A 26,908-nucleotide genomic window follows, 5' to 3' on the forward strand; every position below is an offset into this window, starting at 1 on the left:
GAAATCTTCTAAAGCATTGAAAATGCTGCCATTGTCAATGTACAGCACAGGGGGCACTAGGATTTGAACCTGGGACCTCTTGATCTGCAGTCAAATGCTCTACCACTGAGCTATACCCCCTATGTGAAGTCCAAGTAATTATGAAACGAGGAGAAGGTGTAGAGATAATACCTGACTGCAAATTCTTAAAAAGACTTGAAATCTTCTTCTAAAGCATTGAAAATGCTGCCATTGTCAATGTACAGCACAGGGGGCACTAGGATTTGAACCTGGGACCTCTTGATCTGCAGTCAAATGCTCTTCCACTGAGCTATACCCCCTATGTGAAGTTGAAGTCACACTGAAACGTGTTGAAGGTGTAGATATAATACCTGACTACAAATTCTTCCAAGACTGTCATTTGAAATCTTCTTCTAAAGCTTTGAAAATGCTGCCATTGTCAATGTACAGCACAGGGGGCACTAGGATTTGAACCTGGGACCTCTTGATCTGCAGTCAAATGCTCTACCACTGAGCTATACCCCCTATATGAAGTCCAAGTTATTATGAAACGAGGAGAAGGTGTAGAGATAATACCTGACTGCAATTTCTTAAAAAGACTTGAAATCTTCTTAGAGTAGAAGGTGTAGAGATTAATACCTGACAACAAATTCTTCCAAGACTGTCGTTTGAAATCTTCTTCTAAAGCATTGAAAATGCTGCTGTTGTCAATGTACAGCCAGGGGGCACTAGGATTTGAACCTGGGACCTCTTGATCTGCAGTCAAATGCTCTACCACTGAGCTATACCCCCTATATAAAGCCCAAGTTATTATGAAACGAGGAGAAGGTGTAGAGATTAATACCTGACAACAAATTCTTCCAAGACTGTCGTATGAAATCTTCTAAAGCATTGAAAATGCTGCCATTGTCAATGTACAGCACAGGGGGCACTAGGATTTGAACCTGGGACCTCTTGATCTGCAGTCAAATGCTCTACCACTGAGCTATACCACCTATATAAAGTCCAAGTTATTATGAAACGAGGAGAAGGTGTAGAGATAATACCTGACTGCAAATTCTTAAAAAGACTTGAAATCTTCTTAGAGTAGAAGGTGTAGAGATTAATACCTGACAACAAATTCTTCCAAGACTAACGTATGAAATCTTCTAAAGCATTGAAAATGCTGCCATTGTCAATGTACAGCACAGGGGGCACTAGGATTTGAACCTGGGACCTCTTGATCTGCAGTCAAATGCTCTACCACTGAGCTATACCCCCTATGTGAAGTCCAAGTAATTATGAAACGAGGAGAAGGTGTAGAGATAATACCTGACTGCAAATTCTTAAAAAGACTTGAAATCTTCTTCTAAAGCATTGAAAATGCTGCCATTGTCAATGTACAGCACAGGGGGCACTAGGATTTGAACCTGGGACCTCTTGATCTGCAGTCAAATGCTCTTCCACTGAGCTATACCCCCTATGTGAAGTTGAAGTCACACTGAAACGTGTTGAAGGTGTAGATATAATACCTGACTACAAATTCTTCCAAGACTGTCATTTGAAATCTTCTTCTAAAGCTTTGAAAATGCTGCCATTGTCAATGTACAGCACAGGGGGCACTAGGATTTGAACCTGGGACCTCTTGATCTGCAGTCAAATGCTCTACCACTGAGCTATACCCCCTATATGAAGTCCAAGTTATTATGAAACGAGGAGAAGGTGTAGAGATAATACCTGACTGCAATTTCTTAAAAAGACTTGAAATCTTCTTAGAGTAGAAGGTGTAGAGATTAATACCTGACAACAAATTCTTCCAAGACTGTCGTTTGAAATCTTCTTCTAAAGCATTGAAAATGCTGCTGTTGTCAATGTACAGCCAGGGGGCACTAGGATTTGAACCTGGGACCTCTTGATCTGCAGTCAAATGCTCTACCACTGAGCTATACCCCCTATGTGAAATTGAAGTCACACTGAAACGTGTAGAAGGTGTAGATATAATACCTGACTACAAATTCTTCCAAAACTGTCATTTGAAATCTTCTTCTAAAGCTTTGAAAATGCTGCCATTGTCAATGTACAGCACAGGGGGCACTAGGATTTGAACCTGGGACCTCTTGATCTGCAGTCAAATGCTCTACCACTGAGCTATACCCCCTATATAAAGTCCAAGTTATTATGAAACGAGGAGAAGGTGTAGAGATTAATACCTGACAACAAATTCTTCCAAGACTGTCGTATGAAATCTTCTAAAGCATTGAAAATGCTGCCATTGTCAATGTACAGCACAGGGGGCACTAGGATTTGAACCTGGGACCTCTTGATCTGCAGTCAAATGCTCTACCACTGAGCTATACCCCCTATATGAAGTCCAAGTTATTATGAAACGAGGAGAAGGTGTAGAGATAATACCTGACTGCAATTTCTTAAAAAGACTTGAAATCTTCTTAGAGTAGAAGGTGTAGAGATTAATACCTGACAACAAATTCTTCCAAGACTGTCGTTTGAAATCTTCTTCTAAAGCATTGAAAATGCTGCTGTTGTCAATGTACAGCACAGTGGGCACTAGGATTTGAACCTGGGACCTCTTGATCTGCAGTCAAATGCTCTACCACTGAGCTATACCCCCTATATAAAGCCCAAGTTATTATGAAACGAGGAGAAGGTGTAGAGATTAATACCTGACAACAAATTCTTCCAAGACTGTCGTATGAAATCTTCTAAAGCTTTGAAAATGCTGCTATTGTCAATGTACAGCACAGGGGGCACTAGGATTTGAACCTGGGACCTCTTGATCTGCAGTCAAATGCTCTACCACTGAGCTATACCCCCTATTTGAAGTCCAAGTTATTATGAAACGAGGAGAAGGTGTAGAGATAATACTTGACTGCAAATTCTCAAAAAGACTTGAAATCTTCTTAGAGTAGAAGGTGTAGAGATTAATACCTGACAACAAATTCTTCCAAAACTGTCATTTGAAATCTTCTTCTAAAGCTTTGAAAATGCTGCCATTGTCAATGTACAGCACAGGGGGCACTAGGATTTGAACCTGGGACCTCTTGATCTGCAGTCAAATGCTCTACCACTGAGCTATACCCCCTATATAAAGTCCAAGTTATTATGAAACGAGGAGAAGGTGTAGAGATTAATACCTGACAACAAATTCTTCCAAGACTGTCGTATGAAATCTTCTAAAGCATTGAAAATGCTGCCATTGTCAATGTACAGCACAGGGGGCACTAGGATTTGAACCTGGGACCTCTTGATCTGCAGTCAAATGCTCTACCACTGAGCTATACCCCCTATATGAAGTCCAAGTTATTATGAAACGAGGAGAAGGTGTAGAGATAATACCTGACTGCAATTTCTTAAAAAGACTTGAAATCTTCTTAGAGTAGAAGGTGTAGAGATAATACCTGACAACAAATTCTTCCAAGACTGTCGTTTGAAATCTTCTTCTAAAGCATTGAAAATGCTGCTGTTGTCAATGTACAGCACAGTGGGCACTAGGATTTGAACCTGGGACCTCTTGATCTGCAGTCAAATGCTCTACCACTGAGCTATACCCCCTATATAAAGCCCAAGTTATTATGAAACGAGGAGAAGGTGTAGAGATTAATACCTGACAACAAATTCTTCCAAGACTGTCGTATGAAATCTTCTAAAGCTTTGAAAATGCTGCTATTGTCAATGTACAGCACAGGGGGCACTAGGATTTGAACCTGGGACCTCTTGATCTGCAGTCAAATGCTCTACCACTGAGCTATACCCCCTATTTGAAGTCCAAGTTATTATGAAACGAGGAGAAGGTGTAGAGATAATACTTGACTGCAAATTCTCAAAAAGACTTGAAATCTTCTTAGAGTAGAAGGTGTAGAGATTAATACCTGACAACAAATTCTTCCAAAACTGTCGTTTGAAATCTTCTTCTAAAGCTTTGAAAATGCTGCCATTGTCAATGTACAGCACAGGGGGCACTAGGATTTGAACCTGGGACCTCTTGATCTGCAGTCAAATGCTCTACCACTGAGCTATACCCCCTATATAAAGCCCAAGTTATTATGAAACGAGGAGAAGGTGTAGAGATTAATACCTGACAACAAATTCTTCCAAGACTGTCGTATGAAATCTTCTTCTAAAGCTTTGAAAATGCTGCCATTGTCAATGTACAGCACAGGGGGCACTAGGATTTGAACCTGGGACCTCTTGATCTGCAGTCAAATGCTCTACCACTGAGCTATACCCCCTATATAAAGTCCAAGTTATTATGAAACGAGGAGAAGGTGTAGAGATTAATACCTGACAACAAATTCTTCCAAGACTGTCGTATGAAATCTTCTAAAGCATTGAAAATGCTGCCATTGTCAATGTACAGCACAGGGGGCACTAGGATTTGAACCTGGGACCTCTTGATCTGCAGTCAAATGCTCTACCACTGAGCTATACCCCCTATTTGAAGTCCAAGTTATTATGAAACGAGGAGAAGGTGTAGAGATAATACTTGACTGCAAATTCTCAAAAAGACTTGAAATCTTCTTAGAGTAGAAGGTGTAGAGATTAACCCTCGTGCTGTCTTCGGGTCACATGACCCAAAGGTTCATAACGAACCATCGTTGTGTTTACCCAATTTTACCCAATACAAAAACAAATAAAAATAATTTTATTTTAACCTTCGCAATGTGGGGGGTCTGAGACAGCCCACCGGTTAAAAGAAAATGCTTCACTTTGTTTTTGTATGCGGTAAAGTTGTCGCAATACAACGGTGGGTCACAATGACTGATGGGTCAGAATGACCCGAAGATAACACAAGGGTTAATACCTGACAACAAATTCTTCCAAAACTGTCGTTTGAAATCTTCTTCTAAAGCTTTGAAAATGCTGCCATTGTCAATGTACAGCACAGGGGGCACTAGGATTTGAACCTGGGACCTCTTGATCTGCAGTCAAATGCTCTACCACTGAGCTATACCCCCTATATAAAGCCCAAGTTATTATGAAACGAGGAGAAGGTGTAGAGATTAATACCTGACAACAAATTCTTCCAAGACTGTCGTATGAAATCTTCTAAAGCTTTGAAAATGCTGCTATTGTCAATGTACAGCACAGGGGGCACTAGGATTTGAACCTGGGACCTCTTGATCTGCAGTCAAATGCTCTACCACTGAGCTATACCCCCTATTTGAAGTCCAAGTTATTATGAAACGAGGAGAAGGTGTAGAGATAATACCTGACTGCAAATTCTCAAAAAGACTTGAAATCTTCTTAGAGTAGAAGGTGTAGAGATTAATACCTGACAACAAATTCTTCCAAGACTGTCGTTTGAAATCTTCTTCTAAAGCTTTGAAAATGCTGCCATTGTCAATGTACAGCACAGGGGGCACTAGGATTTGAACCTGGGACCTCTTGATCTGCAGTCAAATGCTCTACCACTGAGCTATACCCCCTATATAAAGTCCAAGTTATTATGAAACGAGGAGAAGGTGTAGAGATTAATACCTGACAACAAATTCTTCCAAGACTGTCGTATGAAATCTTCTAAAGCATTGAAAATGCTGCCATTGTCAATGTACAGCACAGGGGGCACTAGGATTTGAACCTGGGACCTCTTGATCTGCAGTCAAATGCTCTACCACTGAGCTACACCCCCTATATGAAGTCCAAGTTATTATGAAACGAGGAGAAGGTGTAGAGATAATACCTGACTATAACTTTTTCATAAGACTTGAAATCTTCTTCTAAAGCATTGAAAATGCTGCCATTGTGAATGTACAGCACAGGGGGCACTAGGATTTGAACCTGGGACCTCTTGATCTGCAGTCAAATGCTCTACCACTGAGCTATACCCCCTATATAAAGTCCAAGCTATTATGAAACGAGGAGAAGGTGTAGAGATTAATACCTGACAACAAATTCTTCCAAGACTGTCGTATGAAATCTTCTAAAGCTTTGAAAATGCTGCCTTTGTCAATGTACAGCACAGGGGGCACTAGGATTTGAACCTGGGACCTCTTGATCTGCAGTCAAATGCTCTTCCACTGAGCTATACCCCCTATGTGAAGTTGAAGTCACACTGAAACGTGTAGAAGGTGTAGATATAATACCTGACTACAAATTCTTCCAAGACTGTCATTTGAAATCTTCTTCTAAAGCTTTGAAAATGCTGCCTTTGTCAATGTACAGCACAGGGGGCACTAGGATTTGAACCTGGGACCTCTTGATCTGCAGTCAAATGCTCTACCACTGAGCTATACCCCCTATATGAAGTCCAAGTTATTATGAAACGAGGAGAAGGTGTAGAGATAATACCTGACTGCAATTTCTTAAAAAGACTTGAAATCTTCTTAGAGTAGAAGGTGTAGAGATTAATACCTGACAACAAATTCTTCCAAGACTGTCATTTGAAATCTTCTTCTAAAGCTTTGAAAATGCTGCCTTTGTCAATGTACAGCACAGGGGGCACTAGGATTTGAACCTGGGACCTCTTGATCTGCAGTCAAATGCTCTACCACTGAGCTATACCCCCTATATGAAGTCCAAGTTATTATGAAACGAGGAGAAGGTGTAGAGATAATACCTGACTACAACTTTTTCATAAGACTTGAAATCTTCTTCTAAAGCATTGAAAATGCTGCCATTGTGAATGTACAGCACAGGGGGCACTAGGATTTGAACCTGGGACCTCTTGATCTGCAGTCAAATGCTCTACCACTGAGCTATACCCCCTATGTGAAGTCTAAGTTATTATGAAACGAGGAGAAGGTGTAGAGATAATACCTGACTGCAAATTCTTAAAAAGACTTGAAATCTTCTTAGAGGAGAAGGTGTAGAGATTAATACCTGACAACAAATTCTTCCAAGACTGTCGTATGAAATCTTCTAAAGCATTGAAAATGCTGCCATTGTCAATGTACAGCACAGGGGGCACTAGGATTTGAACCTGGGACCTCTTGATCTGCAGTCAAATGCTCTACCACTGAGCTATACCCCCTATATAAAGTCCAAGTTATTATGAAACGAGGAGAAGGTGTAGAGATTAATACCTGACAACAAATTCTTCCAAGACTGTCGTATGAAATCTTCTAAAGCATTGAAAATGCTGCCATTGTCAATGTACAGCACAGGGGGCACTAGGATTTGAACCTGGGACCTCTTGATCTGCAGTCAAATGCTCTACCACTGAGCTATACCCCCTATGTGAAGTCTAAGTTATTATGAAACGAGGAGAAGGTGTAGAGATAATACCTGACTGCAAATTCTTAAAAAGACTTGAAATCTTCTTAGAGGAGAAGGTGTAGAGATTAATACCTGACAACGAATTCTACCAAGACTGTCGTTTGAAATCTTCTTCTAAAGCATTGAAAACCTGGGACATCTTGATCTGCAGTCAAATGCTCTACCACTGAGCTATACCCCCTATATAAAGTCGAAGTTATTATGAAACGAGGAGAAGGTGTAGAGATAATACCTGACGACAATTTCTTCATAAGACTTGAAATCTTCTTCTAAAGCATTGAAAATGCTGCCATTGTCAATGTACAGCACAGGGGGCACTAGGATTTGAACCTGGGACCTCTTGATCTGCAGTCAAATGCTCTACCACTGAGCTATACCCCCCATGTGAAGTTAAAGTGAAACACTGAAACGTGGAGAAGGTGTAGAGGTCCAAGGTCTATGTCCACATACATATAAAAGGAAGAAACAGCTCCCAGTAACACTTACAGTCAACCAAAAGCACCGGTGTCTGATCTGAAGCCTTTTATCTTCCTACGTGTTTTTTTTTTAACTTATGAAATAAAACGTCTTCTGATTAGAGACTTTGAAATGGTCTTTCCGATTCCCGAAAGCAACACATCAATAAAACCACACTTTAAACCCCTTACATTTTGGATATCAAACCTTTCAGAACCTCAGCAATTCACCACATAAAACTGTAATTGCTTCTGAAACACTTTGACATGGTGAAATTGTTGCTAGGAGATAGACTACCAATGCCAGAATCCTTGTAAATATTAAACCTAACTGCACTGCAAATCCCTTGTCGGCAGCTCTCTGCCTGTTGACAGCTAATTGAAATGCACATATCCGGTCTCAAAAAAGAAAGAAAAGTTTTGCTGTTTAATCCATCTGAACATCTGTTTGGGGTCTGTTCTTATTTTGCTCATTTGATTATTTTGTCTTCCCAGATATGAGTTTCTGTAAGGGTAACTACTGCTTTAAAAGAATATGCTTGCCAACATGGGTTGTCAACCTTATGCAGCATTCATAAATCACTCACCATGGGGAAATCAAACGTCGCTGTTATCCTTTACTGTATCATACAAAGTTTTCTTTAAACACAATAAAAAAAGAGTGAGGAAAATAATAGTGGAAGGAAATGTAAACGCAGCAGTATAAACCAGTTGCAACAATGGCCTTTCATATTCAGAGTCTTTACACATCTGTCATAGCGTGTCAAACCTTCTATTAGTAGCAGATCCTTGAGGCACAGAGTGTCATAATGCCCTGCAATTTCTCCTATCCTTTTTTAATCTTATCTAATGAAATTGTCATTTGACACTGCTTGGTGCAAGAGACAGGCTATAATTGCATGGATATATTCACAACCCCCAGAGACCCATCCATCAGATAATCTTATTGTTCATAGAAAGAGATGTGCAGTTAGCTGTGTTGTAATTTTCCCCTAGATGTGAAGTCTACTGTTATTTGGGTTGTGTTACTGTTATTTGTTTTTTTTTGCATTGCAAGAAGGCCATAGAGGAAAAATAGCTTCATTGCAAACCCAAGTTGGAAAACCCTCACGAATAATTCAGTTTCTGAGTTCAAAAGGTAAATCAGTCCACTGTTACTGCTGTAACCATTAGCAAGGACCGAAAACTTCTCTTTATCAATACAGTATGGTCCCACTATAGCCATGTCCTGCTCTGGAACTTCAGAATTTATGTTCCACGGGGGGAACCTTGGCTAACAGACGCTTCACATGTGTCTCCACACCACTCTCCTGTTTTTGTGTTTAAAGGCATTCTGAACTGATTTTGGGGATATCGTAAAGCAAATGATAAATTTGTACCCCTGTCAAGTTGCGTTGCGTGCTGAAGATTTCCTCCAGGAATCATGCAAGAACGTCATATTTCAACTGATTGCTACTCCCCCCCAGTTGATGGCAAAATACATGACATCATTAAGGTATTACAGGAAATAACTTAGCCTTTGTTGCTGCTATTGTCTTGACGTCTAACAGCCCGTTTGATGTAATAAAGATCTATGTGGAGAAACAGACATTGAACATGTGTCTCCTATGTAGGGCTTTAGCTCCACTCACAAGTATTCATATTCACATTCTCCTCTCTGTTAGCCAACCTCTGTTGTTCATACCCAAAGGGAGTCAGATGGCTGAGCGGTTAGGGAATCGGGCTACTAATCAGAAGGTTGCCGGTTCGATTCCCAGGCTGTGCAAAAATTAAGTTGTGTCCTTGGGCAAGGCACTTCACCCTACTTACCTCGGGGGGTATGTCCCTGTACTTACAGTAAGTCGCTCTTGATAAGAGCTCCTGAAAAAAGGGTGATAGTTATTTTCAGATTTTTTTCTCCTTCTGTTCTTTCTTTTCTGCCTTTTTTGACCTCCTTCTGTATACATACAGTAAATACAATATATACTTACGTATACTTTTTCAGGCATAGTTGCATTTTAAAAGCATTCATCATAATCATCAGTTTCTCACATTCTCCTTTTTACCATCACCTGATATAAAGCTCCTTCTTAAAAACATTCATGATCACATATCCAACTCTAATCCTATAAATTAATGAGTGATTCATTTTAATACCCTTAGATGTGCAAACAGCACCACACCCTAAACGCTACTGATACATAGCTGTTATAAGCAGCATTCTGGCCTTGCTGTCGGACTGCATGGCGTGAGAAATGTGGATTGGAGGTTCAAAGAAGGAGGGAGGGAGGGCTACTGCCACCCCTCTTCCCCACAGGCAGGGAGGGTAATCCCCCGGCCAGGGGCAATAAAACTCAGATTTCTACTGTACCTGCCAGCCGACGTTCTTACTATATCTGAAACATTGAGAGCATGAAATTGTCGAGGAGCCATATCAAAGCCTCTGGCCCTTCATTATGACATCAGAGCTTTCTGAAGTCAACAGGCATGAAGGCACATTGGAGCGGCGGGTGGGTTCACAGCCTTGAAGGGGATCCCTTCACCATTATGGGGAGAGAGGGGGGGCAAGGGTAGGGTGTGTAGGGGTGCTAGAGGGGGAAGGGGTAGGAGGGAAGAGGGCATGGTGCGGAGGTGGAGGGGTAGGAAGGAAGGGATAGGGTGTGGAGGGGTGCTGGAGGGGGCAGGGGTAGGAGGGAAGAGGGCAGGGTGCGGAGGTGGAGGGGTAGGAGGGAAGGGATAGGGTGTGGAGGGGTGCTGGAGGGGGCAGGGGTAGGAGAGGGGGTAGGGTGGGAGAGAGGAAGGCAGGGGTAGGGTGCAGATGGGAGGGTGGGTGGGCTGGAGGGGGTGGCGGGGGGTGGGGTAGGGCAAGGAGGGAGAGAGGTGGACAGGGGTAGGGTAGGGTAGTGTAGGGTAGGGTGTGGATATGGAGGAGGGGAGCAGGGAGAGGAAAGGTGGATATATATCAGCACAGGCACAACCTCCCCTCAAACGACCATCAGCTCATTTAAACTTGCCAACCATTATTATGAAACACTAAAAAGATAAAGATTGCAACATGGGTATAAACACAACATCACACTGAACATGAAAGAATGAAAACCTTTATTGCCCAGAGGGGAATTTGTTCTGCACCAAGAGCTTAAAAACAGAGATACATTCAACACTGCAGACAGTTGACATAACACAATTATCAAAAAGCATAGCGAGACAATAAATGCAAGAAAAAAATAATACAAAGATACAACTGAAGGCATCGCAGGAATAACTTAAGAATGTCAGCAGGTCCAGTACAATGTAAAGTGCAGAGTGCAAGAAAGGATAAAAACATTATCTGATTTGATTGAGCAGCTGAATACTTCTTGGGACAAAGGATGTGATGCCTCTCTTGGTCCTCATCCGTGGCATCATGTACCTGCATCCTGAAGGTAAAAGTTACATCAAACTGGACATAACATTAATATATTTACGAGCATGATAATCAAAAGGTCAGCGTACTTCGGTGTGCTTCACTAAGTGGCAATGCCAATAAGATTGCTCCAGACAGATCAAACACACTGTGTTGTGGTCTGGGATGTGTCGACAGGAGAAAGCTTCATGAGTAAGGCCCTGATTTAGGTCTTAACCAATGCGATGGCTCATTTGAAATGCACAGAACCCCTTTCATGAGCTATTGGTTCAAGACGCATTAATCACACACTTTCAATAATAAATTGTTTTTCTATTTCAAAGTCTAGCTCCTCCATAGTAGTATTAGTATTACTAACAGTAGGTTAAATGTTGGGTATTTATCAAATGTATAACTCCAATGTACGCCAAACAAGAAACCAACCAACTAATTAAACATGTTTGGTTATAATCACTTTTCTTTAGTAATCTGTGTAAATATGGTCTTGAGTTTAATACAGTTATTTGGTTGAGTATGCAGTACACGATGGCACATATGTTTCTTGACAAATACAGAAATGTATAAGTGCACTGCATCAAAGCAGAACAAACTGTTTCTGCAGTTGGTTAAATTGAGTGAAAACACATGTTAGTAATCTACATTGCTTCCACAACTGTTTAAAAGGAAATATTGAGACATTTAAAACCAGGATCAAATCCAGAGTGGAATTCGCTTTAATTGCTCTCCTTGGTAGTAGATACACATCTGAACATTTGACCTTACTCAACGCCAGTCCTGCTTTCACTACACACTCACACCCCTTGTCAAGTTGCTATTGATCAGTGAGACTAATGAAACACAATAATTATGAATGATAACGATGACTAAGCATGCCTTCCAGAGAGTAGGACTGAGCCAAATTCCGGATGTTTCTGTGGTCTCTGCACAACACATATACCACATCAGAAAACTAAAATGAGATTCCCGATAATGGATGGTTGCTGCAGGGACGGGAATGTTGACCCATCGCTGCTCTGTCTTCCCAAATCTCCATGTAACTACCACAGCTGCCCTGTCAGTCACCTGAGAAAACTTTTGCTTTTTAATCAAACAAACCAAAAACTAGGCTCCTCTGTCCTAACCTGACAAATTGATTTGGATTCCCTTCTGACAAGTTTCTCCTCCAACATTCCCTACAGTACTCCCAGGCCCAAATCACGTAGACGCAAATAAGCAGCCAGGAAATAAAGGCAATAACCAGAGGTTAAATAAAGCCCCATGTAAAATAAAACGAATATACTAGAAAACGACTAGAGTTTTTAGGGGAAACAACATGTTAATGTAGATTTAAATCATTTAAATGTCAGCAATCTAAAGTCGACTTATTGTTCCTTGGAGGTATTAGCTACATCTGCAGTCGATGCTTCCAGAATCATAAAACATCAGTTACTGTCGATGAAACGCCCGCACTCGTTTATGTTGAATACTGTATGTCAGACTACCCAAAACTGTTACCTACAGAAACTTCAAATAATAATGAATGATAAGAAGTTTTCAAAATCAGGGTAAAATAACCTAAGAATGAAGCAAGAGCTATAGAAGCAAGGTAGCACATCAACTTTCTAAACTGTAATCTACACAGTCAGGCAGCCAGAGCACACTACAAGAGAGTCATTTGGGAGACATTTTGCTGTCACTAAGATATGGACTCTTTATCAAATTGTGTCGGACAAACACATCTCGCATTCCGTTTTTCGTGCTTCCCAGACTCCCTTGGGGACAAGTCTTGGTGTCCTATCTGCCTGCCTGAATGATGATATCTAAATCTCAGCACAGCTGCTCTGCCAAAAACAATGAGAGAGTCACAGAGAGGGGATCAGGAGGGGTACAGACATGCTCGGACACTCTCGGGACTTCCTCCAAGCCCGTTCAGGAAGACCATGTGGCATGCTGGTAGCTGTGATCTCCAGGAAGTCTCGTGTGCATGTTCTTCTGGGATCTGGGATACTTTATGATCATGCTTGGTTTTATGTTGTTGTGTTTGTGAGCTTGTGATAAATAAATAAAAATTACAGTCACGTCATCACACTCTGAGGATCATCATTTGAGTTTATGTCAGGGAATGTGTCTGGGTTAATAAAAAAAACACTTACATAATGAGCTCATGCATCAGTTCTGAAACTATCACATATACACATTTTACCCAAAGTAACATACAAATAGGGGTATTGCCAAATATACTAGTGTAGTGGCAGAAGTATTAGTCCAATTAACTTCCGGTCCCCTGAAACAAGGTGATGTCCAAGTCATGGTGTAAAAGGGGATGACCGGCTTGTAGAGATGAGAAGCCAAACTCCCCTGAAAGGCTAATTAACATGGGTGAGGAGAGAGCAGAGCTTATCTTTACCCCCTGCAGAGCGACACTCGTTCATTTGTCAGTTGCTCGTAGTCAAAGGCAGGAAGTTCCTCCTATTTCTTTTTTTTTGACCCCCCCCCCTCTTCACACACACACACAGTCACACACACACACACAGTCAATACGCCACAAGCAGACTCACTTTCTTCTTTCCTCCTGGACTTGTTTGATTATTTTATTTTACTTTTCACTGCAACTCACTTTCAGGAGCGAGACTTTTTTTTCCCATCAAACTCAATTATTTTTTCTTCCAAAATGACTAAAGCACCAAGAAACCCACCCATTATATGAAGGTTTGTGAAGCCTCACCTAACGGTGCATAACCCTGACCTTAAAGATTTGAATGTGCATATTCTTCAAACTTAAAACAGACGATAATAAATCACTATACTTACTAAATCATCCAGGCTTGGTTGCCAGTCTCATTGCCTCTCTTTCACACAACACCCATGCACACTCTCTGTTCATTTTTAATGGGAAATATGAGATACTTTTGAGTCCAGAGCTTAGACTGTCACATCACATGACGCGCTGCAACTAATGCAGCCGACAAATGGGCATATCACGGATCCCAGTTTCATGGACAATCCTTCCATGGAAACAGGTGGCAGCCGCTGCATGGCCAGATGTCCTGCTACAGCCGTGCTAAAATGTGTCTGTCGCAGTACAACAGAGAACAATGCGTGACGAAGACCGAAGGTGGTCCGCCTTGTGTTTAATCCCCAGGAGTAGACGGTTGGGGGGTGCTCTGGTTGTGGGTATTGGAAGCGAGGGCGGAGAAAATACATCAGTACCCCTCCTGCGAAAATCATTCCCGCGTCCACTTTGAGGAAATGGACGCTTTTCAACACGAGGGCAGCCATCCCAAATATTCCAGAGCAACATGCGCGCGGTGCCAGGAAATTCTCCAAGTCCCGCATTTACTTTGTTCGAAGTTCTCAGCTTGTTAATGCCACTGTCCGAAACCTGCTACGGACATGTGCTGGTGCTGTATAAATAGACTGAGGCATTACCGGGCCCACGGTAGTAAGGTTATGGACCCACGCCAACCTCCGGTAAAAGCTGTCACCAGATGGCACGAGATCAAGCCACAGACAACCACACAGTTGAGCTAAATTAGCACTAACACCTTTGTCCCATGTAATATAGCTAACTTTAGAGTAATCTTTGTAGCCCTGAGCAGAACAGTTGTCATGTTGTTGGATATTTTCTCACAAGCAGTCCGGGAGTTAAAATCTCAACATGAGCAAACATTTCTTGACGCCATTGATGTGAAAAGGAGATTATTTGACAAACAACAATGGGCCACCAAAAGTGGTTGTTGTGTGATGACAGTAAAATTGATTACCGAAGACCACGTTAGCAGGGTTCGGTGTGAAGTGCTCCTGATGTTTTGGTAAGCTCATAGGGAGTTCCTGAAATTCATGTAATTGTTTGTGATAGATCTAAAGGGCGTGTGTTTAATAGCTCACACCCTGGCATGCGTCACTAGAACAAATCATTCTCTCTCTACTGGCCACGTCTATTTGTAAAGACATGCTTGTATATTCTTTCAGGTGCACAGGTGCAACACAGAAATATTGTCCTTGTGATGAAACAGATGCTAACATGGTGCATAGACAACGTATCATGAATGCATTGGCAGGACACAGGAACAAACCATTGTCAGTTCCATCTATGTCCGTCACCGAAGCCCATCTCAGATTTTTGGGAACACTTGATAAGTACATAAGCTTTGTTTTAGTTCATTAAACTTCCTCATCCCCCTGTTTTGTACATTGCTTTGGATAAAAACATCTGCTAAGTGAAAACGTGATATTGTTATTAACCTCACTGAATGGCTTCTGCAGACCTTATTTGGACGTGTGTTGTCTTCTCAGATGGTTTAGCTTGGTTAAGGGCATAGCTGCTGATCCCATTTATATTTGAATCCCCTTGTGACAGTGCTTGTAAAAAGGGGCTTTACGGATAAAATAGGATTAGGTTTTTAATTTAATGTCATACTATTTTGAATCAGAGATATCACTATGAGATGCCATGCAGGAGATACCAATACGTGATACCATTCTATAGGAAAAATATCAGTATGTGATACCATGCAATCGGAGAGATATGATCGTTAGCTCCCGGATGGATCCTGTTTCCCAGGAACGTTCCAGCACTCTCTGTGGGGTTCCTACTGCCACAGTTGCCCAATCAGTCAGCGAGGATTGTTTTTACTGTTTGATACCATGGCAACCCACGTTGGAAACAAACACACGCACAGCATTCAGTGAAATGCTCTCTGTTAGCGCAATTAAAAATGTGGCTGCTATAACTGTACGAAGCAAGATAACTGGTCGTTCATAGATTTGATTCATTCTTCATGTTTCCATTGGGACTAGGTTCAGGTTCAAGTGAATCCAGAGTATTTAAAGAAAGTAATTCTCATCATGCAGTATAATATAATACAATGGAATACATAATATGAGACAACAACAATAGAATTATGCAACATTTTAATGTCATGGTATATAATCACATAATCACTGCAATAACCTAACAAACAAAACATGCACATTTCTGAAAATAAAAAAAGAGTGCAAATGTGTGATCTTAAATGGCTTTAATGGGACTGGGTGGCATTGCACCAAATTCCAGAGTCAGGCAAATATCAAAACCCATAATGCAGTATGAACTGAGATCACCAGGAGGATCAAGTCTCCATGAAACCTCTTTCTGTCAGCAGGGGTCAGGACTCAGTGTGGTGTTCCTCATGGCGAACACCCCGGGCTCTCCATCCACTGGTGAGAGGAGAGGTGCTCCCTTCATTGTTACATGGCATTTAATTCATCTAGCAGATGCTTTGAATCCAAAGTGACATACAAATAGTGCTTGTAGTTAAGCGCAGCAGAAACATCAAGCATCAGAAGTGTGTCGTTTTAATAGTGTTTGAGCGATTGGTAGGGCCTGTGGAAGCTGGAATAGAGAGAGGTGTGACTTCTCAGAGTCTGGAAAGAGGCACTGGGAAGTGCATGGAAAGGTACTATGTTTATAACTGCTTGGTGACAGGAACCTAATCTATCAGAGGTGACAATTTCCACCCTCCTTCACCCTCCTCGGGGCTGAGGAGAGACGACCCCGTGCCTGAAGCGACCAGGCTAGAGCCTTGATCTCACACTTGCAGACCTCGTCAGGGAAGGGAAGTCAAAAGACGAGGAATTCCAAACAATCGGCACAACTGTCAAAACATTCCATCATGGTTTTACAAGGTGTAACAATGACGAAACAGAATGCCCCCCCTCCAGGCTTGTGTATTTAGCGGAAACCGGGACATTACCATATGCATTAGCTGTGAGCAACACCTCAAGTCAAATCTCATGAAGTGTTGTGAGGCCTTGTAAACATTAACTACACGGTTGAGATGCATTCTTTAAGCACTATGGCGTGTGGGGAAACAGATACAGCTGTAATGCCTTTGAATAAATATATTTATATACTGTATATTGGTTGGAGCGATTAACACTTGACAGTCACTGGCCTGTGTATGTGATACTGTGAGGAAGGGATAGCACAATGTCTTGAGTTTCCACGATGGAACATCGTAAATAAAACGACGTGGCCGAAAAGTAAAATGCTGACATAAATTAGGGGACCCAACACAGATGCTATACATTTTCCGACCTCAAGGTGTCAACCATAAACAAATGGGCTGTCCCTTTCTCACTCAAGTCTCTGAGTACAGCTGTTTCTGCCTCTTCCATAAGTGAGATATACTCATAAGACAGCCAGTGTGCTGTCTTAAACCCGTGAAAATGTGCTGCAGGGAGTGAATTCCTCACCGTCAGAGGAGCTGTCAGTGGGAGAGAATGCTCCAGTCATTCCCACCTTCAGATGCAGCTCGCCCAGAAATTCCTTGTTCTGAGGAGCCACACTTTCCCACAGGAAGAAGGCTCCTGCGTCTAATAAGCAGACAACACTGTGGTCACTGACCACAGCTATGGAGGCTGATAAGATTATTAAAAAGCTTATCATAGAAGAAAATAAATCTAGTAAAATAGTACAATAGTATAGTCATGTATTAGTATTATACAGAATATAATTTACAATATGCTATGTTACAATAGTACAATAGCATAGTCATGTATTACGTTTACGTTATTTAGCAGACGCTCTTATCCAGAGCGACTTACAGTAAGTACAGGGACATTCCCCCCGAGGCAAGTAGGGTGAAGTGCCTTGCCCAAGGACACAACATCATTTTGCACTGCTGGGAATCGAACCAGCAACCTTCTGATTACTAACCCGATTCCCTAACGGCTCAGCCACCTGACTCCCTATTAGTATTATACAGAATATAATTTACAATATGCTATGTTTACTATAGCATAAACCTATAATTAATGCATATTGTATCAGTTTTTATTTTATTTAACATATACTGTAATTAATGCATATAATATGTTTATGAACCAGTATTAAACTTAAGGTTTTATCACATACATATTTGTTGTACTTTGCGCTTATAATTTATTACATGCACTTTTTTCTGGGCAAAAATCCATTAGACTCCTTTGCCATAACTAGGACTATTTGATGATCAGATTGCAACAACAAAAATCAGACATGCCACCACATTCACAAAAAAACTCTGAAACATAGTTACTGATTTAGGAACGGTGTGATTCACAACAAAGCTGTCACCAACACACCCAAAACAGGGTTTTTCCCGGTGAGAAGAAGTGGCTGCAGATATGAAACATTACTAAAGCTGTCTAATAAGACCACGCATCAAGAAGCTTCTACGAAGTAACAGATATCCACTGCCCGGACAACCCCCCCCCCCCCCATACAATAAGGCAACAAGCCTGGGGTAGATTTCATATTCGTGGCAGGACATACTGCCAGCCTATTTTTACTGTCCTGATCTCAGGGAGGGCTGGACACCATCCAGAAGGGCTAAAGTAATATCCAGTGCTAAGGCTGCCTATTGCTCTACCCCCTGCTGGGAATACACATTTAGAATTCCCTTCCCAACCTGGTCTGCAGAATGCACAACCATGCACAGGTGAGCTTCATGCTGACCCATTATTACTGGTACTGCTTAACCCCCCACTGCACCCTACAGGTATCTTGAACCATCCAGCACCAGGCCTCTTCTCATTGGAGCCCCCCCCCCCGCCCCTCCCATTAGCTACCCTGGATACCTGCTTGGGAGGGGTGAGCCGTCTCCACTCCAGACTGAAACAGAAGAAGAAGAAGGAGGAGGAGGAGGAGAAGAAGAGCATCGCGAATCGAAACGACGGAAAAGAAAGTGGAGCGCTTCGACACGTCTCCAGAAGTATCCTGTGGATTTACGACAGCGGGTTTGCTATTTTATCCCTCTCCCATGGAGATAAGGGCCGGTTTTCTGCAAAGCTGCAGGGGGTTGGGGGGTAGTTAAAGGACACACTCAGCTGCTAGATTAACTCATCAACGCTGCATTGCCGGGTGTCAACAGAAATGTTTCACACACAAGACCGACAAGGAATGAATACCATTTGGAGGTCACAAGTGGCGGCCCCTCGGTCCTCCAGGCCTTTTAAATGTTAGTGTCTGCCTTTCAAGAGCAAGGATGTAACCTCTAAACCTTTGAAAGGAAAAGAGATACGTGTTGGACACCAGCACTTCATGTCTCTATTTCAACTGCTCATTATGGCCAGGAGTTATCAAGTTCATGTTAGATTTACTGCGATTCAGGTTTCATTTTATTGCGTATTCCAGAGTTGTATTGCCAGTATCTATTCTTAATTGATGCATTCCATGCACATTTTCGAGTACGATTACATTTCTTTTTGTTTCTGGGTTGACATAAACGTTCTAAACATTCTGTGTCTAAGTGAGACAATCCGTAAACCGTCCTCTGCAAGGAACTCAAGTGATGCACACTCTAATTATGCAACGAAGAAACACCTGGCGTCTTGAAAACGCAGCTGCAGCAATCTCGGCTTTCTGTTTCAGCAAGACGAGGCCTGGTTTCCATCCCTTCTTTAGGTTACACTTGAGGAACACCTTTAAAAACAACTGACATCTAGAGAGGAAGAGTTAAATATGTAGCCTCGCTGCTAATGTTGGGACACACCAACCTACCAGGTCACCAGAAACAAATGAAATATTATTTGTTCAGTATTTTTTACAAGCAGTGTCACAGAGGGCTTCACATACGCCCATAGAACTGAACCTAAACCAACTTAAACCCTCAAGGAATACGAGGGAAAAACTCCCAGGAAAGCTCTTAGAGAAACAATGGAAGAAATCTGGTGAGGAGAAATTCAGCGAAGGGTCCCCTCCTCCAGGAATGGTCAGTGACCCCTCCTCCTGAAAACAGTGGGTCTCCCACACTGGAGCCTGTCTGTGTACAGGCCGTTCATGGGAACAGACAGTGTATGGCAGCATCTAAATCAGTCTCTCAGCATAAGCTGCGTGTACAATCTTCAATACACTGTTGCTCATCGAACTTTCAGAGAAAAAGAACATCTTCAAGCTCTGTTGCGATGACCTGAAAGGCCTGACATTGTCACATTATATTGCAGTCATTTAACAGATGCTTTTATCCAAAGCAACATACAAAGGGTGAAGGAAGACAGTACAGCCATGTGTTTAGAAGTGCACACAAAAGTCTGTGACAGCACTTTCACAGAGATATGTGTTCTACATCCTGGGGTTAGTGTATCTGGTGAAAGAACCACTCTTTGGGTTCGAGACTGGACCCCCGCCAACCCCTCTGCCCTCCTCAAGTACCACGGATTGCCAGGCCTTTGCACTTGGCTGGCAGTAAAGCTTTCATAACTGCTCAGGGAGGGTCAATGTTTTCTCACTAAAGCTGCATTATGTTGGGCTGCTGATTCCTTCTTGTTGACTGTGTTTGCTTTAGATTTGAAGCAGATCAAACGCGTTGCTCCACTAAGCTGTGACTGTGTGCGATGCTGCCAGCCTGACAGCTTGAGTACATGTTAGTGGCCATTCAGCAAATCACATTCGTCATCCAGATATCTCCCCAAGAGAGATCGCCACGTGATCGCACTGCTCTTCTCCCTCACTGGTGTTCAGAGATTCTCTCACTACTTCACGGTCAACGTTGGTCGGACGCTAAAAGCGTTTTTGGAGCACATGGGGCCGGGGCAGAGGTAACGGGTGGGGAACACATGCCGGGGCATTTCTACCATTCCAGTCCGCCGACACGGACCGTGCAAGTGGACCCTGACAGTGTTTTTAGTGTTGGGTTCCGGGTGGCGTTTGGTGTTTGGGCGTGTGGGGTTAAGGGGCGAATGGCAGCGCTGGGCCTGTCAGCCACCCCTCCTCTCCCTCCCCCCCCCATCCCGATAGGTCCCGGGGGCTGGCGCCAGGCTAGCCCAGAGCAGCCGCGGCAGAAAATAGCCCCTTCCACAGTTGCTGTGCAGGGGAGAGTGACAGGGAGAGCATCTCACACAGGGGGATCCAGTTTCAGCGGCTGTCATCAGAGACCAGTCATTACTTCTGGGCTAATTATCTGGGGCCGCATGTAAACAAACAGGCTGCCACAGCAAGGACTACTTTGTGTTCACAGCTCCAGGTCGCAGTATGGTCCTCTTTAGCCTTTGGCGTTAGCATGACTTGGGGATACCGGTGTGCTCACAGGCTTGTGTTTGATGGTTGAAGAGGAAAGAGGGTAGCTAAAGCTATGTTTCCAACGCAGGAGCGTCGCCCAGGAACTTTCCCTCGTTTCTTACTGCGTTTCCACTGTTGGAACCAGGCTCTGTAGGAATCAATATGCCCCTGCTCGAGGGATAGTACTTAAAAAGAAATACAGAAACTATGGGGGTGGGGCTAGGAGTTGTATATATATATATAGCTTGACAGCACTTAAGATCTGTCAAGAGTCATCATGTTTAAGTTGTCAGTAGTGGTGATGTACTCCACAAAGTATAATTTAACGATTTAGCTTTACTATCATAGAGGATGGCTTAATTTCACCGAGTGCAGATTTATAAGGATCCATAAAAAATCTTCCCTGGACCATGTCACTAATAACCCTCTCTCTTTCCCTCGTCCAAGCAACATTCTCCTGTCTTCAGACCTGTTGCGTTGCAGACTCAAGATTCATTCACACACTTGCCATGGCATACCTGCCATACAATACTATAACTGTATACTATGAGGGCAGTTACACAATACCTGCAAACTACAACCACAACTATACTATATACTGTATATTCATACTACAACCATTGCTGGGGCGGTGAAATATTTTGTATGTGGGAAGGACTTACTTAAACAGTTGTGAATGCAATGAGAAAATACAAACTATGGAGTTTAAAAACTTTTATTTTGAACATGTTGTTTTCAGCGCTGCATGTTGTCAGGTTGGTTTCTGAGGTGTTATTGAATAAAGAATGCCGTAATAGAGATGCAGAGAGACGCTAACCACTGCATGGATACTGTCAATTACCCTGTCTGGGGTAGATGGGCTGTCACCACTAACTGTACGTTATTAATTGCCCTCGTGCCCACTGCACTGTACTCTGAGATGTTAAGAATGACCAAGTCCTGCCGCTGAAATATTTATGTATGCCTTGTAAACCAAATTAAGCCATCCCCAGGACGAAGCTAAGCAGCTCATCTGCAGGGCTGGGCCTTGTTGCAAGGGCAGGAGTCACCAACAGATCTGACTGGATTACACTACCAAGCAGGAGACTGACGTTTCTAATAGAAGAGGAGTGCTCAGCTGAATACTGATTTAGCCATGCCATAAGCCATGTAACTTTGATGACTGACAGAAATGCGATAGGTAATTAATGTTTGAGAACAACCATCCTCATCCCCTACAATCCCTATTAAGGGTTTGCGCATTCCCCCATTAGCTAATTGAGTTATCCACGGTGCTTTGGTTTCAAACTTGAGAAGTGTCGCAGATCAGTCTGTTAGTTTAACTTTATCTTGGAGCGAGAAGCTTAGTCTGATATAATTATACCTCACGGGACAACGACCCCACTCAACCTCGCTTTTCTAACGCAGAGCGGCTCGAGTCCTCGCTGCAACCGTACAGTCTCCGATCCAGCTCCTAGGTTCATTGTTTCTGTCCGACCCAAACTTTACTTCAACAGTTAATTGAATCCTACAGTCTGTGTGCCTTTCTAATATTGAGTGAGTGTTTCCCGAAGCCCCTTTGAAAGAAGGTCAATAAAAATTCCTGGGTTTTGCCACATGTCATCTGTAATGTGGAGGCAGTGAATATTGATGAGTGTCTTGTGGTCGCAATCAAACCGGGATCGGATTTCACTAGTTTGGCAGACCTGATGATGGACAGAGTCAGGAGATGCAAGCTATCGGACTTAATACACCTCATGACCTCTGTACATTTTGTTCAAAGGTCAACTGAGTAGCAAATACCCACAGCGCAAACACATAATAGAGAAAACGAAGTTCGTCATTCTCAAAACGACATAAAACGAAAATAAGAAAAAAAATGTCTGAATAAAAACAGTTGATGAAAATGCCATACAATTTGTTTTAAGTCTGAACATGATTTGATAGACCTCTCTCAGTGCAGGCCACTCTATCTTCCTTCATCCAAGACGTTCTCAAACGGTGTCAAGGCCTTATAAATCATCTGATATCAAAGAGCACATGTAACGCTTTCTACATTTCAACATATGTGGAATCAGACCGCGTCTGTCATCGGTGTGTGCCACTCTCAGGGATAGCGCTTCTAAGAGCGCGTTCCCAGTGTAATGCAGAACATATGCCATTGATTTGGGAAGTTTATACCTGCGGTCCCGTGATACCCCCAAACGAGGTGAGACAGACGTTGGCCTAACTGTGAAAGATTAGCAAAACTAAAATCAACAACACGGATAACTACCGCGCCGAGCTGAAATGCCATCTCCAAAATGCCAGACATCCCTAAGAGGTAATTTAAAACTGGTTAATGTGCTTGCAAGTTGAAGCTTAGCATGTAATCATATCGGTAGTGTTCTGTAATAAATTAAGGGTGGCCATAGTGACCACTGAAGGTTGAGTTTAAATCTCTTACAGTTGCATTTAGACTTTCACAACATCAAATACCCTGACCTAAAATCAAGATAGGCCTGCCTCTTATGCATTTCAAGGAACATTAGCATACAGTTTATGAAAACGTTCTCCATATGTTGTTGCTCTTAAGGCACTATTGCGAAAAGGAAATAAGTGAATCACAGTCGACACACAACTACACTTAACCATCCGCTGCTCCTTTATACTGTTGTTTACATTAAACAAGCAGAGATTTGGATCGTTTGAAAAAGCAAGACTTTTAACCGTGTCGGCCAGTGCCAAGAGGAGCTTATCCATCTTGCCATTTAAAAGTGTCTCACTGTCATCCAAGGTTTTAGGTTCCATAAGCAACTGATCCCGTCGCTGCCCGGCCCATATATCTCCCTTTGAAAGCAGACTGTTACAACCCCTGCTGTTTTGTGTTTAAGGCTGACCCTCCATCTTAGTTTTAACCTACATTTTAAATGACCGTCATAACTTCCCAAAATGGCTTGTAAGTCCACTGCTCTTTAGCAATTCATGAATCTCCATTTGCAGTGTAAGACCTAGGGTGGTTCAGATCCCACTAACCCCACCATCAACGTTTTGATCTCTGTCATTGTCCCATTGTCCCATCTTAGTTTCTAAATTCAGAATAGTTTCCATGCAGTTCCAAGCACAATCCCTGTCAAGATCTAAATATAAACACCAGAGGATCTACTCTGAAGAGAAACTTGTTGTATCCCATGGTCACACACCCAGGTTAAGTGTTGACTTTTATGCAGGGTTGGTGAATTTGAAGAATGATTATGGGACCATTTGTCATCACTCATTACGGCTTAGTTTCCATACGGATAATCTCACCTTTGACCTCTTTGAAAATGAACCATCCTGGTATGCAATATCATCATATCCTTGTATGTTATACGTAGTCTACGATCATACAATCGTGAAGGGAATTTTACATTAATTGCACACTGGTGGTTAATGATTTATGACACGGTTGTCTGTGCAATGTTGTGAATGCAGGCAATACCTGCTGAGACAGGGAGATCGTCTCCACCATTAGCAAATACTCACCACATTCCCTGGCCATCACATGCTAGTTACAAAGCACTGCTATTCTGGGAAAGCTAGGCTCCATAGCTTCGAATGAAAGCTGTCTTAACATTCCCTGCTGTGAATGCTGTGTTCAAGCTGGCCGTGCATCAAGTCATAACCCAGGCAGTTTAATGGTGTCACAGGTCTCCTGTCTATTTTTTGTGAAAACTCAATCATTGCATTTCACTTAACATTTTAATTATTTACCACATACTTTTATACGGAAACTACAGTTTGATCAACAAAACATATAGTTTGAAAACAAAACTCTGTGTCGATGTCTCCATATATGTTGAGGTTTTGTATTTACATTTAGTCATTTAGCAGACACTCTTGTCCAGAGCGACTTACAGTAAGTACAGGGACATTCCCCCGAGGCAAGTAGGGTGAAATGCGTTGCCCAAGGACCCAACATAATTTTCGCACGGCTGGGAATCGAACCAGCAACCTTCTGATTACTAGCCCGATTCCCTAACCGCTCAGCCACCTGACTTGTATGTCAGGACAGATGTTGTAACCTGTCTGAGGTTTCCAGGAGCACCTTCAAGTGTTATGTTAGGAGCACCATATCAAATGGGCTTGAACAAACCAACACGCACATCTCTGTGAGGGGATCCCGGCCGTGTGTTTGGGTTCAGACTGGAGAACGTTCACACGGCTCGGTCTCATATCAGGAGGGGGAAAAATCGGTGTTTGGAAGCGATCGACGAGGTCCCACAGCTGTCGCGATGGCTTGAATTACCTTGATGCTGCATTTCCCAACACCAGGTTAGATTTCGCTCGCCATCATTTCCAGTCATATTTGATCCAAAAATGCACGCAAAAGATTTATTTCCAATCAACCTTCATGGCTTTCTCAATGATATTTGCTTGTATATCAGCTAAACTTGTAGTTTGGAGTTTAAGTAGTTGATGTTTGTTTGTTTTTTTGAAGGAGGAGGTATTGATTTCACATTAGAAGCATTAGTAATGGGCCTGGCGTGGTTTATGACCCAGTGTTACAGCTTTATGCTTGAACAGGTCACTTAAAAGGACTTGTGTGTGTGTGTGTGTGTGTGTGTGCTGGGGGAGGGTGTGTGTGTGTGTGCTGGAGGAGGGGGTGAATAAAGGTAAGAGTCAGAGGACTCTCCGGGGTGCAAAAAAAACGGAGAATCATGCTACTACTGCTACTTTGAAAATAATTATATATGCTACATTTAATCTAGTATAAAACAACATTTTCCTATTGACATTTAAACCAACTATTTACATTTTAGATCAAAACATTTAAGATTATTTGCATTCTGAAAAGTATAATTCTAACACCAACATCAGAAATTTATCATTTTTTAAATATCAAATGTACAACATTAAATTAGCTAATCCATTAAACCTGGACACAACAGCTTTTCAAAGCTCAAGACCGGAAGGAATCTAGTTATGTAACCACAGCAACTCCCAACAGCTACTCTCTGAGATGGTTTAAGATCGTGATTAGGACATTATCTTATTATTTACAACCAGTCTATGGCATTGTTGTGCCACTGAAGCCAATGAGTAAAGTGCTATGTTGTTGCTCTATATATTCTGAGGCAGTACAGTAAACTGTCCTGTATCTCTTCTGCATAGTGGGAATTCCAGAGATTAATGTAAACGATAAGTAATCTGCAACTTTCGGGATTTTAAATTACAGAGGATTAATGGTTCAAGTTCCGAGACGACACTGGAGGAGAGTTCAGTCTCCAGCTTACAGTATTAAATGTCTCCATTTACAATTTTCCTTAACACTGAATGACCCATTCTTACAGTGCCCGGAAACCGTCAGCGCGAAAATATGTGGACATGGGATAGAAAAGAGGAAAGGCAGGGAGAAGGAGCGAAAGAAAGAAGCAAGACGGAACAAAAGGAGAAAAAAACGACAGTATATTGTAACAAAAGAGGCTGAGATAGTCTGTATCTAAGCAGATTCCACCCCGGCCGATGCCCTCCACCTCTATCAAGGTTACGTGTCATTTCATTACAGACTCTGTTCATTGATCCCTGTCCTTCCTCACAGGCCGTCCTCCCTCTCCTGTGTCTATTAACTAAATTAAGCGTGTGATGCTGTGACCTGTTGTGATCTCCCTGCCCTGGAGAGACAGCCATGCTTACCTGGGCAGAAAGTGCTGAAATGGGCCATCATTATCAAATACATCACATCCATCACAACACTGTGGAGACGAACGGTGTGATCGGTTTCACTTCAGACTAAAGAGTCATTGTAATTTTCAGACTCTATTACACACTCTGACACACAAACACACACACCAAAACACATACAGACACACACACGCAAAAACACATACACACTCTAGCACAAACAATCGAGTATAC

At 42.3% G+C, this 26,908-nt stretch overlaps 32 non-coding genes across 32 annotated transcripts; all 32 read right to left on the reverse strand.

The window, feature by feature from the left end:
• Nucleotides 1-48: 48 nt before the first annotated feature.
• Nucleotides 49-120, reverse strand: trnac-gca (transfer RNA cysteine (anticodon GCA)). Its single transcript has one exon. It is a non-coding gene; the product is annotated as a tRNA-Cys (tRNA).
• Nucleotides 121-248: 128 nt separating this feature from the next.
• Nucleotides 249-320, reverse strand: trnac-gca (transfer RNA cysteine (anticodon GCA)). The gene has a single exon. It is a non-coding gene; the product is annotated as a tRNA-Cys (tRNA).
• Nucleotides 321-453: 133 nt separating this feature from the next.
• Nucleotides 454-525, reverse strand: trnac-gca (transfer RNA cysteine (anticodon GCA)). The gene has a single exon. It is a non-coding gene; the product is annotated as a tRNA-Cys (tRNA).
• Nucleotides 526-720: 195 nt separating this feature from the next.
• Nucleotides 721-792, reverse strand: trnac-gca (transfer RNA cysteine (anticodon GCA)). The gene has a single exon. It is a non-coding gene; the product is annotated as a tRNA-Cys (tRNA).
• Nucleotides 793-923: 131 nt separating this feature from the next.
• On the reverse strand, nt 924-995 carry trnac-gca (transfer RNA cysteine (anticodon GCA)). Its single transcript has one exon. It is a non-coding gene; the product is annotated as a tRNA-Cys (tRNA).
• Nucleotides 996-1,188: 193 nt separating this feature from the next.
• On the reverse strand, nt 1,189-1,260 carry trnac-gca (transfer RNA cysteine (anticodon GCA)). The gene has a single exon. It is a non-coding gene; the product is annotated as a tRNA-Cys (tRNA).
• A 128-nt stretch (nt 1,261-1,388) lies between these two features.
• Nucleotides 1,389-1,460, reverse strand: trnac-gca (transfer RNA cysteine (anticodon GCA)). The gene has a single exon. It is a non-coding gene; the product is annotated as a tRNA-Cys (tRNA).
• A 133-nt stretch (nt 1,461-1,593) lies between these two features.
• Nucleotides 1,594-1,665, reverse strand: trnac-gca (transfer RNA cysteine (anticodon GCA)). The gene has a single exon. It is a non-coding gene; the product is annotated as a tRNA-Cys (tRNA).
• Nucleotides 1,666-1,860: 195 nt separating this feature from the next.
• trnac-gca (transfer RNA cysteine (anticodon GCA)) lies at nt 1,861-1,932 on the reverse strand. The gene has a single exon. It is a non-coding gene; the product is annotated as a tRNA-Cys (tRNA).
• Nucleotides 1,933-2,065: 133 nt separating this feature from the next.
• trnac-gca (transfer RNA cysteine (anticodon GCA)) lies at nt 2,066-2,137 on the reverse strand. The gene has a single exon. It is a non-coding gene; the product is annotated as a tRNA-Cys (tRNA).
• A 131-nt stretch (nt 2,138-2,268) lies between these two features.
• Nucleotides 2,269-2,340, reverse strand: trnac-gca (transfer RNA cysteine (anticodon GCA)). The gene has a single exon. It is a non-coding gene; the product is annotated as a tRNA-Cys (tRNA).
• Nucleotides 2,341-2,536: 196 nt separating this feature from the next.
• Nucleotides 2,537-2,608, reverse strand: trnac-gca (transfer RNA cysteine (anticodon GCA)). The gene has a single exon. It is a non-coding gene; the product is annotated as a tRNA-Cys (tRNA).
• A 131-nt stretch (nt 2,609-2,739) lies between these two features.
• On the reverse strand, nt 2,740-2,811 carry trnac-gca (transfer RNA cysteine (anticodon GCA)). The gene has a single exon. It is a non-coding gene; the product is annotated as a tRNA-Cys (tRNA).
• A 196-nt stretch (nt 2,812-3,007) lies between these two features.
• trnac-gca (transfer RNA cysteine (anticodon GCA)) lies at nt 3,008-3,079 on the reverse strand. Its single transcript has one exon. It is a non-coding gene; the product is annotated as a tRNA-Cys (tRNA).
• Nucleotides 3,080-3,210: 131 nt separating this feature from the next.
• trnac-gca (transfer RNA cysteine (anticodon GCA)) lies at nt 3,211-3,282 on the reverse strand. Its single transcript has one exon. It is a non-coding gene; the product is annotated as a tRNA-Cys (tRNA).
• A 195-nt stretch (nt 3,283-3,477) lies between these two features.
• On the reverse strand, nt 3,478-3,549 carry trnac-gca (transfer RNA cysteine (anticodon GCA)). Its single transcript has one exon. It is a non-coding gene; the product is annotated as a tRNA-Cys (tRNA).
• Nucleotides 3,550-3,680: 131 nt separating this feature from the next.
• trnac-gca (transfer RNA cysteine (anticodon GCA)) lies at nt 3,681-3,752 on the reverse strand. Its single transcript has one exon. It is a non-coding gene; the product is annotated as a tRNA-Cys (tRNA).
• A 196-nt stretch (nt 3,753-3,948) lies between these two features.
• On the reverse strand, nt 3,949-4,020 carry trnac-gca (transfer RNA cysteine (anticodon GCA)). Its single transcript has one exon. It is a non-coding gene; the product is annotated as a tRNA-Cys (tRNA).
• Nucleotides 4,021-4,154: 134 nt separating this feature from the next.
• On the reverse strand, nt 4,155-4,226 carry trnac-gca (transfer RNA cysteine (anticodon GCA)). The gene has a single exon. It is a non-coding gene; the product is annotated as a tRNA-Cys (tRNA).
• Nucleotides 4,227-4,357: 131 nt separating this feature from the next.
• On the reverse strand, nt 4,358-4,429 carry trnac-gca (transfer RNA cysteine (anticodon GCA)). Its single transcript has one exon. It is a non-coding gene; the product is annotated as a tRNA-Cys (tRNA).
• A 451-nt stretch (nt 4,430-4,880) lies between these two features.
• trnac-gca (transfer RNA cysteine (anticodon GCA)) lies at nt 4,881-4,952 on the reverse strand. Its single transcript has one exon. It is a non-coding gene; the product is annotated as a tRNA-Cys (tRNA).
• A 131-nt stretch (nt 4,953-5,083) lies between these two features.
• Nucleotides 5,084-5,155, reverse strand: trnac-gca (transfer RNA cysteine (anticodon GCA)). Its single transcript has one exon. It is a non-coding gene; the product is annotated as a tRNA-Cys (tRNA).
• Nucleotides 5,156-5,351: 196 nt separating this feature from the next.
• Nucleotides 5,352-5,423, reverse strand: trnac-gca (transfer RNA cysteine (anticodon GCA)). Its single transcript has one exon. It is a non-coding gene; the product is annotated as a tRNA-Cys (tRNA).
• Nucleotides 5,424-5,554: 131 nt separating this feature from the next.
• Nucleotides 5,555-5,626, reverse strand: trnac-gca (transfer RNA cysteine (anticodon GCA)). Its single transcript has one exon. It is a non-coding gene; the product is annotated as a tRNA-Cys (tRNA).
• Nucleotides 5,627-5,754: 128 nt separating this feature from the next.
• On the reverse strand, nt 5,755-5,826 carry trnac-gca (transfer RNA cysteine (anticodon GCA)). The gene has a single exon. It is a non-coding gene; the product is annotated as a tRNA-Cys (tRNA).
• A 131-nt stretch (nt 5,827-5,957) lies between these two features.
• On the reverse strand, nt 5,958-6,029 carry trnac-gca (transfer RNA cysteine (anticodon GCA)). The gene has a single exon. It is a non-coding gene; the product is annotated as a tRNA-Cys (tRNA).
• Nucleotides 6,030-6,162: 133 nt separating this feature from the next.
• On the reverse strand, nt 6,163-6,234 carry trnac-gca (transfer RNA cysteine (anticodon GCA)). The gene has a single exon. It is a non-coding gene; the product is annotated as a tRNA-Cys (tRNA).
• A 196-nt stretch (nt 6,235-6,430) lies between these two features.
• On the reverse strand, nt 6,431-6,502 carry trnac-gca (transfer RNA cysteine (anticodon GCA)). Its single transcript has one exon. It is a non-coding gene; the product is annotated as a tRNA-Cys (tRNA).
• A 128-nt stretch (nt 6,503-6,630) lies between these two features.
• trnac-gca (transfer RNA cysteine (anticodon GCA)) lies at nt 6,631-6,702 on the reverse strand. The gene has a single exon. It is a non-coding gene; the product is annotated as a tRNA-Cys (tRNA).
• Nucleotides 6,703-6,895: 193 nt separating this feature from the next.
• On the reverse strand, nt 6,896-6,967 carry trnac-gca (transfer RNA cysteine (anticodon GCA)). Its single transcript has one exon. It is a non-coding gene; the product is annotated as a tRNA-Cys (tRNA).
• A 131-nt stretch (nt 6,968-7,098) lies between these two features.
• Nucleotides 7,099-7,170, reverse strand: trnac-gca (transfer RNA cysteine (anticodon GCA)). Its single transcript has one exon. It is a non-coding gene; the product is annotated as a tRNA-Cys (tRNA).
• Nucleotides 7,171-7,521: 351 nt separating this feature from the next.
• On the reverse strand, nt 7,522-7,593 carry trnac-gca (transfer RNA cysteine (anticodon GCA)). Its single transcript has one exon. It is a non-coding gene; the product is annotated as a tRNA-Cys (tRNA).
• Nucleotides 7,594-26,908: the final 19,315 nt, after the last annotated feature.

Source organism: Osmerus eperlanus, chromosome 13 (assembly GCF_963692335.1).
Source record: "Osmerus eperlanus chromosome 13, fOsmEpe2.1, whole genome shotgun sequence".
Taxonomy (NCBI): Eukaryota; Metazoa; Chordata; class Actinopteri; order Osmeriformes; family Osmeridae; genus Osmerus; species Osmerus eperlanus.